The following is an 11992-nucleotide window of genomic DNA, read 5'->3' as shown; positions in this document are numbered from 1 at the left end:
AGGACACAGGATTGTACTAGCCAGATACCAACCTAGGAAATGAACTCTCAAGGACTATCCAAAGCAAAAAGGATTACAATAGGGAAACAGAGAGGTTAATCTGTAAATAACAACAACATCAGAACAATAAAAGCGGGAATAAACACTGCAGGTATAGAACCTTCTAATGGAGAGGAAGGCAAGGAGATACCAAGTAATAATAGACTGTTCAAACCTAGGCAGATAAGGGTAAATTTCAAGGTAACCACAAAGAAAGTTAACAAACCCACTCATCAAAATAAAGAAGAAAAACATAAAGTCTCAGTACAAACAAAACCTACAAAAACAAACAAAATGAAAAAAAGTCCACAAACAAAAGGAAATCAGCACAGGAGAGTAAGAGGAACAAAGAAAATGTCAGTACCACAAAAAAAGCACTACAAAATGACAGCAATAAAGTCACACCTGTCAATAACTACACTGAATGTAAATGGCGTACATGCACCCAAAAAGAGATCGAGAGTGACAGAATGGATTAAAAAAACAGAATCTATCAATATGCTATCTACAAGAGACACACTTTAAAAACAGAGATGTAAATTTATTAAAAATCAAAGGATGGAAAAAAATATATCAAGCAAACAGCTACCAAAAAAGAGCAGGAGTGGCCATACTAATCTCAGATAAAATAGACTTTAGAACAAAATCCGCCATAAAAGACAAAGAAGGACACTATATAATGATTAAGGGGACAATCCATCATGAAGACATAACCATAATAATCATCTATGCACCCAATGACAGGGCTCCAAAATACATAAAACAAACTCTAACATCACTGAAAGGAGAACTTGATAGTTCCACAATAATAGTAGGAGACTTCAGCACACCACTCTCAGTAAAGGATAGAACATCAAGAATGAAACTTAACAAAGATACAGAAGACTTAATGGGCACCATCAACCAACTTGACTTCATAGACATAAATAGAACACTACACCCAACAGCTTCCAAGTACACTTTCTTTTCCAATGCACATGGAACTTTCTCCAGAATAGACCACATCTTAGGCCACAGAGCAATCCTCAACAAGATTCAAAATGCCGAGATAATGCAAAGTATCTTCTCTGACCACAACACCAGCAAGGTAGAAATTAACAACAGGAAGAGCAAGGAAAAAAATCAGTTACATGGAAACTGAATAACCCCCTGCTTACAAACCACTGGATAATAGAAGAAATCAGAGATGGAATCAAAAAACTCCTAGAATCAAATGAGAATGAAAACACAACATACCAAAACCTTTGGGACACAACAAAGGTAGACCTCAGAGGACAATTTATAGCAAAAGATGCATATATACAAAAAAAGAAAGGGACAATATCAAAACATTAAATACAGAACTCCAACAAATAGAAAGAGAAAAACAAAAAAAGCCCACAGCCACTAGAAGAAAGGGAATAATAAAGATCAGAGCAGAAATAAATGAAGTAGAGAACAGAAAAACAATAGAAAGAATCAACAAAACCAGAAGTTGGTTCTTTGAAAGGATCAACAAAATCGACAAACCACTGCCCAGACAGACAAAAGAAAAATAGGAGAGGACACAAATAATCCAAATAAGAAATGAAATGAGGGACATTGAAACAAACCTAACTGAAATAAAAAGGATTGTAACAGAGTATTATGAAAAACTATACTCCAACAAATTTGAAACCTAGAGGGAATGGATAAATTTCTATAAACACACCACCTAAGGAAACTACCACAAAATGATATTGAAAATCTGAACAGACCATAACAAAAGAAGAGATTGAAAAGGTAATAAAAAAATTGCCAACCAAAAAAGCCTCAGCCCAGATGGCTTCACTGGAGAATTCTACCAAACATTCAGAGAAGAGCTTATACCAGTACTACTCAAATAATTTCAAAACACAGAAAAAGAGGGATACTTCCGAATTCATTCTATGAAGCCAGCATAAGCTTGATACCAAAACCAGGCTAGGACACCACAAAAAAAGAAAATTACAGACCAATATCTCCCATGAATATAGATGCAAAAATTCTCAACAAAATTCTAGCCAATAGAATTTAGCAGCAAATCAAAAAAATAATACACCACGACCATACCAGATATGCAAGGATGGTTCAATGTTAAAAAATCAATCAATGTAATCCACCACATAAATAAAAGGAAAGAATCACAAGATCATCTCAATTGATGCAGAAAATGTATTTGACAAACTCCAACACCCATTCCTGATACAAACTCTCAATAAAATATGTATAGAAGGGAAATTTCTCAACATAATAATGCGTATCTATGCAAAACCTACGGCCAACATCATTCTTAATGGAGAGGGGCTGAAAACGTTCCCCTTGAGAATGGGAACAAGAGAAGGATGCCCTTTATCTCCACTCCTATTTGACATTGTGCTGGAAATCTTAGCTAGAGTGATAAGGCAAGAAAAAAAATAAAGGGCATCCAAGTTGGTAATGAAGAAGTTAAACTGTCCCTGTTTGTGGATGATATGATACTATACACAGAAAACACTAAAGACTCCACAAGAAAACTACTGGAACTAATAGAAAGATTCAGCAGAGTAGCAGGGTAAAAGATAAACATACAACAATCAGTTGGATTCCTATACACCAATAAAGAAAACGATGAAAAGGAAATCAGGAAAGTAATATGATTTATCATATCCCCTAAAAAAATAAAATACTTAGGAATAAATCTAACTGGGGTTGTAAAAGGCCTATACAAAGAAAACTACAAAACACTACTGCAAGACCTATACAAAGAAAAGTATAAAACACTACTGCAAGAAACCCAAAGGGATCTACATAAATGGAAAAACATTCCATGCTCATGGATAGGTAGACTTAACATAGTGAAAATGTCAATTCTACCCAAAGCAATTTACAAATGCAATGCAATCCTGAGTGATCCAAATACCAACAACATTCTTTAAAGAGATGGAAAAACTAATCATTAACTTTATATGGAAATGGAAGAAGCCCCGGATAAGTAAAGCTCTACTGAAGAAGAAGAATAAAGTAGGAGGACTCGCACTACCTGATTTCAGAACCTACTATACAGCTACGGTAGCCAAAACAGCCTGGTACTGGTACAAAGACAGATACTTTGACCAATGGAACAGAATTGAGAACACAGATGTAAATCAATCCACCTGTGGTTACCTGATCTTTGACAAGGGCCCAAAGTCCATCACACTGGGAAAAGACAGTCTTTTTAACAAATGGCGCTGGCAAAACTGGATGTCCATCTGCAAAAAAAAATGAAACAGTACCCATACCTCACACCGTACACAAAAACTAATTAAAAATGGATCAAAGACCTAAATATAAAGCCCAAAACTATAAAGTTCATAGAACAAAAAACAGGATCAATGCTAGAGGCCCTAATGCACAGCATTAAAAGGATACAAACCATAACCAACAACACACAAACTACAGAAGATAAGCTAGATAACTGAGATCTTCTAAAAATTAAACACTTATGCTCATCGAAAGTCTTCACCAAAAGAGTAAAAAGAGAACCTACAGACTCGGAAAAAATTTTTGGACGTTACAAGTCAGACAAAGGTCTAATCTCTAAATTCTACAAGAAAATCCAACACCCCTACAACAAAAAGACAAACAATCCAATTAAAAAATGTGAAAAGGAAGTGAACAAACACTTCACCAAAGAAGATATTCTAGCGGCCAACAGACAAATGAGGAAATGCTCACCATCACTAGCCTTTAGAGAAATGCAAATTAAAACCACAATGAGATACCATCTCACCCCGGCAGTACTGGCATGAGTTAAAAAAAACGAAAATAACAAATTTTTGAGAGGCTGCGGGGAAATTGAAACTCTTATGAACTGCTGGTGGGAATGCATAATGATACAGCCATTTTGGGAAATGATATGGTGCTTTCTTAGAAAGCTAGAAATAGAAATACCATACTTTCCAGCAATCCCATTCCTAGGAATATACTCTAGAGAAATAAGAGCAGTCACACGAATAGACATACGCACACCCATGTTCATTGCAGCATTGTTCACAATAGCAAAAAATGGAAACAACCTAGATGACCATCAACAGATGAATGGATAAACAAACTATGGTACATACACACAATGGAGTATTATGCAAAGATAAAGAACAATGATGAATTTGTGAAGCATCTCATAACATGGATAAAACTGGAGGACATTATGCTGAGTGAAATAAGTCAATCACAAAAGGACAAATATTGTATGAGACCTCTACTGTAAAAACTCATGGAAATGTTCACACACAAAAAGAAATAATCTTTTTTGTTTATGAGGGATGGGAGTGTTGGGGGGAATTAAACAGACAATAGATAACTGGTAACTTTGGTAAAGGGTAAGACAGTACACAATACTTGAGAAGCCAGCACAACTTGTACAAGGAAAGGTCATGCAAGCTCTATAGACACATCCAAACTCCCTGAAGGACTGAATTGCTAGGCGGAGGGCTGTGGGGACCACGGTCTTGGGAAACATCTAGCTTGATTGGTATAACACAGTTTATAAAGACAATGTTCTACATTCTACCTTGGGGTGTAGCGTCTGGGGTCTAAAAAGCCTGTGAGCAGCAGTCTAAGATACTCAACTGGTCTCACCCCTTCAGGAGCAAGTGAGAATGAAGAGAACAGGACACAAAGAAGAGATTAGTCCAAAAAACTAATGGATCACAGCTACCATGGCGTCTACCAAACTGAGTCCAATACAACTAGATGGTGCCCGGCTACCACCACTGACTACTCTGACCGGGATCACAACAGAGGATCTTTGACAGAGCTGGAGAAGGATGTAGAACAAAATTCTAACTCACAAAAAAGACCAGATTTACTGGCCTGACAGACTGGAGAAACCCAGAGAGTATGGCCCCCAGACTCTCTTTTAGATCAGTGGTGAAGTCACTCCCGAGGTATACGGTTCAGCCAGGGATTGGACAGCCCCATAAAACAGAACGGGACTAACGAGGCACAGCAGTCCAGGGACAAGAAGAAGGCAGGAGGGGACAGGAAATGTTGGTGATAAGGAACCCAAGGTTGAGAAGGGACAGTGCTGACATGTCGTGGGGTTGTTAACCATTGTCATAGGACAATATGTGTACTGTTTAATAAGAAACCTTTTGTTCTGTAAACATTCATCTAAAGTACAAAAAAAGAATTATCTATGTGAGATCAAACTGACAACAGCAACTCAAAGGTTTGATGGGAAGCCTAGGGGGTAGTGAGTTGAAGATAATGGTGACAGAATAATTTGGAAAAGGATAGTGAGAATAGCAGAATAACTGGAAGAATGTAGTCGATGTCACTGAATTGTACATGTAGAAATTTTTGAAATGGTGTATCTTTGGCTATGTATATTTTCACAAAAAAAAAAAAAAAGGTCCTCCAAGGTTGAGAAGGGAGAAGAGTATTGACATGTAGTGGGGTTGTTAACCAATGTCATAAAACCATGTATACTGACGGTTTAATGAGAAACTGTTCTGTAAACCTTTATCTAAAGTACAATAAAAAAGTTAAAAAAAAAGACTACCCAGCCTAGCCAGTAAGGATTAGTAGAGATGCTATTCAGCGACCCCAGATTCATAAAAATAATTAATTAAGTTTTGGTGTTGCTGCTTGCAATTATTTTGGCATAAAATAGCTGATACCGAGTTCTTCTTCATAGAGTCCGGTTTCTCATATTATTCTCAGATTATTAATATATATATATATATATGTTTTAAATTTTTTGAAGAACATAAACTATGAAAGCTCATTCAAGAAAAAAATAATCTTAAGAACCCTATTAATGAAATTAAATTCGTAGATGAAAATCTTCCCACAAATAAAACTCCAATCCAGGTATCTTAACTGGTGAACTCTACCAACTATTTAAGGAAGAAATAATAACAATTTTACAGAAACTCTTCCAGAAAAATAGAAGAGGAAGGATCACTTCTCAACTCATTTTATGAAGTCAAGATTAGCCCAATACCAAAACCAGACAATAGCATTAAAAGGAAAGAAAGTTGTAAACAAATATCTCTCATGAACATACATATTTTGCATTCCTGGTATAAACACAATTTGGTCTTGATACATTATCCTCCACATATATTGACATACATGACTATTGCAATAAATATAGAAAAATCATCCATTTAAAAAAAAAACTTTCAGAAACTAGAAGGTAAATTTTCTCAATGTGATAAAACACATTTACAAAGAGTATCTCATATTTAATAATAAAGAATTAAATTGTATCCCCTTAGATTGGGAACAATGTAAAGTGTTCATTCTTACTACTTCTGAAAATTCACCATTGTATTAGAGATACTAGCCAGTCTAATAAGGCAAAGGAAAGAAAATAAAGATACACAGATTTGAAAAGAAGAAATAACATTGTCTTTATCTACAGACAATATAAGGAATCTACAAAAATATCACTTTCTATCAAAGCACAGAAGATGAATATGTGTACTTCTATATACTAGCAAATAATAATGCAAGTTAAAAATTTAAAAATACTCTATAATAGTATAAAAAATATGACATACTAAGGGATACATGTAACAGAATACGTGCATGACCTATACACTGAAAACTAAGCATTGTGAGAGAAATCACAGAAGACCTAAATAAATAGAGAGATATAACATGTTCATGGACTGTAACACTCAATATTGTTGGATGTCAATTTACCCCAAACTGATCTTTTGAATCAATAAAATTCCAATCAAAATTCTAGCTTTCTCTTTTTGTAGAAATTGATCAGATGATTCTAAAAATGTATATGGAAATGCAAAAGGTCTAGAACTTACAAAACAGTTTTGAGAAAAGAAGAACAATTTCAAGGACTAAAAATTTCAATACATATTATAAAGCTACATTATTCAAGATAGTATAATACTGGTGAAAGAATAGACATACATTAGTGAAACAGAATAGAGTTTGGAAACAGATTCACACATATGTGGTTAATTAATTTTCCAACAAGGTGCCATGTTACTCAATGGGGAAAAGATAGTCTTTACAAAAAATGGTTATGGAACCTCAACACTTACTTCACACAACATACAAAAAAGAACTCAAACATATGTCATAAACCTTAAAGTGAAATTTTTAGAAGAGAAGAAATGATTTGTGACCTTGGGTTTAAAAAAAAAAACAGATTTATTAGGCTAAAAAACATAAAAGAAAAAAATATTTTGGACTGCATTAAAAACAAAAAAACCCTTCTGAGCCTCCAAAAATACTATTAAAAAAAATAAAGAGGCAAGCTACAGACTTGAAGAAAGTATTTGCAAAATATATATCAGATAAAGGATTTGTATCAGTAATATATAAAGAACTTCTGCAACTTAGTAAGATAAAAAATTCTGATTTTAAAAAACGAGTAAATATTCAAACAAATACATAAATAAATTGCAAACAAGCACATAAAAAGATCTTCAACTTGTTAGTTATTAGTTAAATGCAAGTTAAAACCACAATGAGAATAAAAGAGGATACCCATAATGTGACACCACTACACACCTACCAGAATGGCTAAAATTAAAAAGAACTGACATTACTCAGTGTTGGTGAGCACCTGGAACTATCACATATTACCGATGAAATGTAAAATGGTACAGTAACTTTGACAAATATTTTGGTAGTTACTTATAAAGTTAAACATACATCTACCATAGGACCCATCCATTCCACTTCTTGGTATTTACCCAAAAGAATTGCAGACGTATGTTGACAACAAAGTCTTGTACTACAATGTTCATGGTAAACTTATTTATAATAGCCAAAAATGGAATAATACAAATGTCCATCAATTGGTGAGTAGATACATAAATTGTAATTTATCCATAACATAGACTACTCAGTAATTAAAAGAAACAAATTATTGATACATGCAGCAACATTGAAGAATCTCAAAAACATTAAGCTCATGAAAGAAGCCATACCCCAAATGCTATAGGCTCTATGATTTCATTCATATAATTTTCTGGAAAAAAGCAAAGCTATACAGTCAGAAATCAGATCAGTGGGTGCTATATGCTGAGTTTGGGGGTTAATTTGCTCCAAAGCGGCAGGAGGAAACTTTTTTGAGGAAGTGGAAATGTTCTATATCTTTATTGTGGGTGGTAGTTATACATTTGTGTATGTTTGTCAAAACGTATCAAACTGTACTTTTACAATGAGTGAATTTTATTTCATGTAATTATACTACAATAAAGCTGATTAAAAAATAAAAATTAGTGTTTGCTTTGGGAGCACATATAGTAAAACTGGAACGATACAGAGATTAGCATGGCCCCTGCACAAGGATGACACGGAAATTTGTGAAGCGTCCTATATTTTTTAAGCCAGGAACCGAGGGTAGGCACAGGTCCTTTGCCTAGACACAGGCATAAGGGATCCACAGACTTTCAGTGCCTTTCCCCCTGAATAGATTGCTGTGGGCCCATTTAAACAGGGTAGGCCCTCATTAACGCAGTACATCAGGGTATATACCTGAACTCTAACTTCAACTGTATCAGCTGTGAAATGGCAGTTTCATGATATTTAACACTGCTCTGCCCATTAAGGAATGTCTTCACCTATCCACATGAGGGGCCTGAGGATTGGTGGCTCCACACACGCCACCTAGCCACCTACAATAGGGGCCCATGAATAAGAGGTGCCCCACAGTCCTTGGAGCCAACAGCTTTGGAGTCTCATAGTCTGGATGCAAAACCCACTGACCTACCCACTCTAGGGACCAGGGACACCCCTTCCTACTGGACACTTGGGGGCAGTGGTCAGGCCCTTGCCTTGCTCAGAGTGTGTCCCCTTGCTGCAGTCAGATGCCTGTGCCTACACCAATCACCCATGCCTGTCTAGGACTGTAGGTGAGAGCCTGCACCACACATTTGGTGGCTATCTACCTGGGCACCTGAGCTGAATCCATACAGGAGGAGTGGGCAGACTCCTGAGCTAACATACCTAGTAACATATCTAACCACCTGATGACAGGACATCCGAGCTTCAAAGATGCCAATAATCAAACTAGCTCACACTAGCAGCCTATTTGGGCATATCAAAACAAAACAAGAAGCTAGGACACAGTAAGCAAACATAAAATAAATAAATATAATAACTTACTGATGGCTCAGAGACAACAGTCAGTATCATATCACATAAAGAGGCAGTCCATGATGGCTTCAAAAAGCTCACAAGATAAAGAACCTAGAAATTTTCCACAAGAGGAAAATTTCTTGGAATTACTGGAGGTAGAATACAAAAGATTAATATACAGAACTCTTCAAGAGATTAGGAAGGAACTTAACCAAAACACAGAACACGCAATAGAGGAAATTAAAATGATTAGAGAATAGCATAATGACAAATTTAACAGGTTGCAAGAATCCATAGAAAGACAGCACTCAGAAATCCAGAAGATTAACAATAAAATGTCAGAATTAGACAACTCAATAGAAAGTCATAGAAGCAGAATTGAGGCAATGGAATTCAGAATTAGTGATATTGAAGATAAAGCACTTGACACCAACTTATATGAGAAAAAATCAGATAAAAGGATTTAAAAAAAACGAAGAAACTCTAAGAATTATGCCGGAATCTATCAACAGGAAAAACCTACGAGTGATTGGAGTACCAGAAAGGGGGGATAACAGAACAGACAGAGAGAATTGTTGAAGATTTGTTGGCAGAAAACTTCCCTGATATCATGAAAGATGACAAGATATCTATCCACTATGCTCATCGAATACCACATAAGGTAGATTCCGAAAGAAATTCACCAAGACATATCATAATCAAACTTGCCAGAACCAAAGATAAAGAGAGACTTTTAAGAGTGGCTAGGGATAAACAAAAAGTCATCTACAAGGGAAAGTCAATAAGAATAACCTCGGACAACTCAGCAGAAACCATGTAGGCAAGAAAGCAATAGGATGACATATATAAAGCCTTGAAGGAAAAAAAAAACTGCTAGCCAAGAATTATATATCCAGCAAAACTGTCTCTCAAATACGATGGCGAAATTAGGGCATTTCCAGATAAACAGAAGTTGAGGGAATCTACAAACACCAAACCAAAATGACAAGAAATATTAACGGGAGTCCTCCAGTTAGAAAATAAAAAACATTAGATAAAAACTCAAGACTAGATCACAAGACAGAGCAACCAGATATCAACCCAGATAGGGAAGTCACAAAAATAAACCAATGCTAAAACATTGAAAATAAGGAAACAGATGTCAATATGTAAAAGATGACAACATTAAAACAAAAAAAGGGACTTAAAAAATGTAGACATAGATCTTTCATATGGAGAGGAAGTCAAGGAGATAAAAAGAAATAAAACACTGGTATAAACTGAGACAAATACGGATAAATATTAAGGTAACCACAAAGGAAACTAACAATCCTACAAGTCAAAATAAGAAACTAGCAAAATATAAAGACTCAGCAAACACAAAATCAACAACAATGAAAAAGATGAAAAGATAACACATAAAGAAAAATGACTCAGCACAGAAAGTTAAAAAATTAAGTGGAACACACACACAAAAAAGACATCAAAATGAGAGCACTAAAATCATACCTATCAATAATTACACTGAATGTAAATAGACTAAATGCACCAATAAAGAGACAGAGAGTGGCAGATTGGATTAAAAAACACAAACCGTCTGTATGCTGCCTACAAGAGCCATGCCTTAGACTTAAAAAGACAAACAAACTAAAACTCAAAGGATGGAAAAATCAAACAACACTCAAAAAAGAGCAGGAGTGGCAATATTAATCTCTGACAAAATAGACTTTAAAGTAAAATCCACCACTAAGGATAAGGAAGGCTGCTATATAATGATTAAAGGGTCAATAAACCAGGAGGACATAACAATCATAAATATTTAGGTACGCAATGAGAGGGCTCCAAAACATATACAACAAACTCTAACAGCATTGAAAACAGAGATAGACAGCTCCACAATAGTAGTAGCAGATTTCAGCACACCAGTTTCAGTGAAGGACAGAACATCCAGAAAGAAGCTCAACAAAGATATGGAAGATCTAAATGCTACAAATCAACCAACTTGATCTCATAGACATATACAGAACACTCCACCCAAAAGCAGCCAAGTATACTTTCTTTTCCAATGCACACCGAACATTCTGCAGAATAGACCACATATTAGCCCATACAGCAAATCTTAACAAAATCCAAACCATTGAAACATTACAAAGCATCTTTTCTGACCATAAAGCCATTAAAGTAGAAATTAATAACAGAAAAAGAAAGGAAAAAAAAATCAAACACATGGAAACTGAACAACACCTTGCTCAAAAACTACTGGGTTATAGAAGAAATTAAGGACTGAATAAAGAAATTCATAGAATCAAACAAGAATGAAAATGCATCTTACCAGAATCTTTGGGACACAGCAAAAGCTGTGCTCAGAGGTCAGTTTATAGCAATAAATGCACACATCCAAAAAGAAGAAAGGACTGTAATCAACACATTAACCCTGCAACTGGAACAAGTAGAAAGAGAGAAGCAAAAGAAGATCTTGGGTGCCAGAAGAAAGGAAATAATAATAATTAGAGCAGAATTAAATGAAACATAGAATAGAAAAACAATTGAAAGAGTTAATAAGACCAAAACCTGGTTCTTTGAAAAGATCAAAAAACTGATAAATCATTGGGCAAACTGACAAATGAAAAACAGGAGAGGAAACGAATAACCAGTATAAGAAAGGAGATGGATGATATCACAACAGACACAACTGAAATTAAAGAATCATAACAGAATACTATGAAAAATTGTACTCTAACAAATTTGAAAACCTAGAGGAAATAGACAAATTTCTAGAAACTCACTACCTACCTAAACTAACACAGAGTTAGAATAAATCCATAACAAAAGAAGAGATTGAAAAGGTAATTTAAAAACTCCCAACAACAACAACAACAAAAAAAGCCCT

General features: G+C 35.2%; 1 non-coding gene across 1 annotated transcript; it reads left to right on the top strand.

Annotated features, from left to right (window-relative positions):
- The first annotated feature begins 8264 nt into the window (after window positions 1-8264).
- Window positions 8265-8368, top strand: LOC111820804 (U6 spliceosomal RNA). Its single transcript, XR_002824312.1, has one exon. It is a non-coding gene; the product is annotated as a U6 spliceosomal RNA (small nuclear RNA).
- Window positions 8369-11992: the final 3624 nt, after the last annotated feature.

This window comes from Trichechus manatus, unplaced genomic scaffold (assembly GCF_000243295.1).
Source record: "Trichechus manatus latirostris isolate Lorelei unplaced genomic scaffold, TriManLat1.0 scaffold00051, whole genome shotgun sequence".
NCBI classification, from domain to species: Eukaryota; Metazoa; Chordata; class Mammalia; order Sirenia; family Trichechidae; genus Trichechus; species Trichechus manatus.
This window is presented reverse-complemented; position numbering and strand designations above follow the sequence as displayed.